Raw genomic sequence first — 4,616 nt, 5'->3', positions numbered from 1 at the left:
TCCTGGAACACTGGTTTTCAACGGCTGAAACAGATTCAGTGTGATGGGGTGACATTGCATAAGGTTGTTTTTTTTTTTTCTTCCTTTGTTTTGGTTTTTTTTCCCCTCAATAGTCTCTTTTTCCTGACTAGATGTAAGCCCCTCCTCCTGTTTTCCTGTTTTATTCTACTAGCTGTGACTTCTGGGAAACTTTTCCTTTTGATGGACTTTTCCTTTTTATTTTCTTTTGTTCATCAAGGCAGCGATGTATAAAAGAAATGGCACGAGCCTAGGAGCTGGAAAATACCGAGTCTTATTCAAGTTTTACTGCACCCTTGTGGTATAAATCTTTGGAAAAATCACTTGTGCCTGCCTTCTGCGCACATGCACTCTCTCTGCAGTGGGGAGAATATTTTGATAGCTGCCTCCATAGAGGTGTTGGTAGTTCTGTTGCATTCTATAGCACGTGCGAGAAGAAAAAAGTGCTATATTCCGTGTTAAGTATTGCTCATCAAACAATTCCTACCTGTGGAAAGGTGAAATTAAGGAACAGCTGCGCGGTGTTTAACTGTCCTGTACAAAGCTGAAGGTTGTTCTCACTCAGAGGGTCATTTCTACTTTGTGTATCACAACTGAACTTTCAGAACTTGCAGTCAGATACTTTTGACTTCGTTGTGAAACAGTCTGGAACTCCACACAAATAGGTGGGAATATCACTTTTCCATGTCCAGTGTGAAGAGCACAAAATGAAAAACGTTTTCACTGCGGGAAGTGATAAGCTGGTGAAGACCATATTCCACACCAGGCATCCTGAAACAGGGCTGATGTCTTGAAGCAGCAGTTTGAGTCAAGGCCTGGAACATTCCTAAACTGCAGTCCGGTGAGAAGTTGCTGTTTCTGTGTCTTTTTTAGGAAGCTATTACTGAGATAATAGTCCCAACTGTTTTTTAACTGGAAAAAAAAAATAAAAATACAAACCTTTTAATGTTGAACTGATGTAGGAAAACAGTGAATTCTTTTAATTATTTTCTTCATGCATCAGCTTTTAAATGGTTGGTAGAACAAGAGCTGCTGGGCTTTCTCCGTTGCACTCTGAACGCTCCTTAAGGAACTGATTGTGGTTTGTCAGTAGATGTGCATCACGCTCTAAAATGAGAGACCTCTGAATGGATCAAAACGTTACACCTTGAGTTTGGGGGGTGGTCTGGGGGGTTTTCCAGCTTTATTTATTAATAAAACACTGGGCCTGTTCATTGAGAGACAAGTTTGTGAGCCTTCTCCTGTGTGCCAGTGGCCTTTGGAGCAGCTGCCCTGCTGTTGGCTGCTGGAGGGACAGGTGGAACAAGTCCCTGAGATGTGAGCTGGGATCTGCACAGAGCCCTCGCTGCTTCTCTGGCCTGTTCAGGGCAGATCTCGGTTTTCACTCCACAGCGTGGCCTCAGATCAGAGTTCCCGCTGGGTCCCGAGCGCTCTTAGGTACGTTTCTTTTGGAAAAGGTCCTTTAGGGCAAAGACTGTTGGCAGAAGTTTGTGTTGAAGCAAAGCCGTGGCAGTTTGGGGCCGGCTCTGGTGCTGAGCCCATTCTGGATGTAGGGATGAGCTGTTTATTCCTCAGGTGGCTGGAAGGAGAGCATGGGCCAGGGCTGCGTCTGAGCTGTTTTAAACCAAACTTCTGCTTTCAGCCTCTTGCTTCCTCTTGGCTGTAATTCAGGGGTTCCTGAGTGAGTGCGTTATAAATCCCTCAAGTATTTGAGATGTTTATACATGATGTTACTGTGTCTGGGAAACTTGGATCCTTCCTAGACATCCTCCTACTTAAAAACACCCAGAAATCACGAGCTGTTTTATACCTGAGGCCAGCCTGCTCCTCAGTTTTACTCCTCTGTTTTTGCTGTTTCCTAAGAACAGTTCACCCATGCAGCTCAGGGATTTTGCTGTGGAGAGGGTTCTGAACTTCACTTAACCCCCATTTTCTTCCCCAGATCCTGTTACATGTCTACAGCAATCTCTGAATCATCAGGCACAGTAGCTGGAAGAGGGTTGGTGGCTGCTTGTTACTTAACCGCGTGATGTATCCTGCTGGGACTTAACTCTCAGAGAACCTTTTAAAAATGCGTCTTCTCCAAATGTCCCGCCAGCATTACGCTTTTAGGAAGCTTGGTTGTGTTTACAGGGCTTTGGAGAAAGGATCAAGCTTCCCTCTTTCTCCCAAATGGCATTGGAATAGAGAGAAGAGGCTCTAACTGCAGATAAACACTGCAAAGATGATAAATGATACTGAAAAAGTTCTTAAAATTCATATGATTAAGAACAAATAGGGCAAAATCTTGGTGGTCCAGCAGAACAAGACACAGAACCATGGTTGCTTGGAAGAATCTTGACATTCCCCCCACCCTGTTGGTGGGACTGCAGTCACATCCTGGGAAATCCGTTCATGGATGCTGGAAGGCACAAGCCGGAGCTGAGGTTTGGTACTGTGTGAAGGAGGCTGGTTTAGTTTCTAAAATCTGGGCACCCAGATTCTCCAATTTTCCATCAGCCCCGAGCATGGGTGGGACTGGAAGGTTTCCCATCACTTGAGGATGGATGTGGTGGGAAGGTGCAGGTGAAGAGCAAGCAGGAAATGAGCCCAAACAACAAAACTATCTTATTTAAATCTGGCTTTAAATCTCTTTATGATTATTGTCTGGAAGCTCCAGCACTGCAACGCTGCAGCTCCTTTCTAAAGGCATTTTCCTGAAATGACAGGATTTGTTAAAATGTATCTGAGCACTCCATTGGTCTCCTGACTGATCTTGGCTGTGGTGGGATCAGTGGCACAACTTCAGGGAAGGAGCTTTTGACTTGGACAAAAATAAGGGAACTTGGGGAACATTCCCTTATTTTTGTCAGCACACCTCACAGTCGTGGAGAGGGCTAATTGCTTAAACTTGAACGTTTTCCTGTTTGGACAATACATTTTTCCCAAAGAGAAGGAGGTGGGGAAGGTCCTTCAGACGTCTGTTTTTGGTGTGAAGTGGCAGAGTGTGATGAGAAACTTCCTTTTCTAGACTGCTCATCTAAGGGAAGGGGTGCTAATCTATTAATCACTTCCAGAGGCTTTTTGAATATCACAGTATTAAAATCCATGGCTCTCTGGATCCAGCCTTAATGGAGGGAAGGAAAACTTTCCCAAAATCCTCTTCCTAAAAGCAGCACGTAGGAGAACTGCGTGAGGAAAACTGAAGCCCAACTCGGAATTTGGTTCTGAATTAAATTTTTTTTCTCTTCTGCAGTTTTATTAACTATTATTAATTATTAGGTTCTTTCCCCCCTCTCTTTATGATCTTCCTAAAAGGAACAGAAGGGTTTAACTATCCCGGTTCTGACTCTGCTGGCCCATTTCTACCCAACAGAGGATCAAGAGGACACCTGGAATTTCAGTCACAAGCGAAATTTTAGGAATTGTCTGTTAGGCTTTTATTAAATGAAAATGTATATCCTCTTTTGGAGCTCTTTGGATATTAGAATGAGTTTTAATAATGCTTTTAGCACATAAAAAAAGTGTTGAGAATTTTTAGTTTGTTGTCAGGTTTAAATTTTCTGATGGCCTTAAACATACCTGTGTATATATGTCTTTGCAGTTCTTTAACTCAGCGTTGGAAACAATTTGGTCCATGGCTTATGTCAACACTTGAAAGATAAATCTATTCAAATGTTTTATGTCCATCCCTTTTAAGCAAATATTTCGTACCTGAAGGGATTGCCCTGCTCCACTTCTGTTGTGTTGGTGGTTTTGTCTCAGTGAGACTGGGCTTAACTGGGTTCACCTAAAAGAAAAAATTGTTCTACAGCCTTTATGATTATTAATTCAGTATTTTTATCATATTTTTGTTATATTTTAAAACAACCCCGAATACATCCACTGGTAATAAACACATTTTTCCTATGCTGTCACCTGGTTTTAAATACTTCATTATTTGAATGTTCAAGCTTAAAAAAAAAAATAAAAAAAAAAATTGGCAGTATCAAAAGCTAAGAATAAATATATCTGTGCAAATAGCTCGGCTCGGCTTTGGTATTGAAAGGTTAGGAACAGCTTTACTGTCAGCTTGAGAATAAAATTCCATATTTCTGAAATCTCGCTGGAATGCCAGGTGAGGTTGATAAATCAGCTTGTTGCTGCTCCACCATGGTGCAGCTTGGGATTTCTCATGGAAAACGTTCAGGTTTTATTAAGAAGCAGAGCTTAAATGTTAGAAGCTCCCTACTCTTCCTGAGGAGCAGAATTCCTGATATTCCCTGGGGGTTCTTTTAGTATCCTGTAATAATGAATCCTAAAGGTTTGTTGTTTTCTGGCTGCGTTCTGTTTGCAGTCTTGTTTCCTCGGGAAACTGGCTGCAAACGCCCTTTTTATTCTCTTATTTGTTTTCATCACCTCTCTTCCCCAGGAGCAAAGGCCACCCAGACCCCGAGTTTGCTGGGGTGGAAATGGAATTTTCTTTATAAAAATCGGAGGCCTGCTCTTTGTGGAGGGGCCACAGACAAGATTTCTTTACAACAAAGAGTCTTAAAAACAAACAAACAAAAAACCCAAACAAACAAAACAAAGCAACAACAACAAAAAAAAAAAAATCCACGAAAAAATATATTAAATTT

Source organism: Hirundo rustica, chromosome 6 (genome assembly GCF_015227805.2).
Source record: "Hirundo rustica isolate bHirRus1 chromosome 6, bHirRus1.pri.v3, whole genome shotgun sequence".
NCBI classification, from domain to species: domain Eukaryota; kingdom Metazoa; phylum Chordata; class Aves; order Passeriformes; family Hirundinidae; genus Hirundo; species Hirundo rustica.
This window is presented reverse-complemented; position numbering follows the sequence as displayed.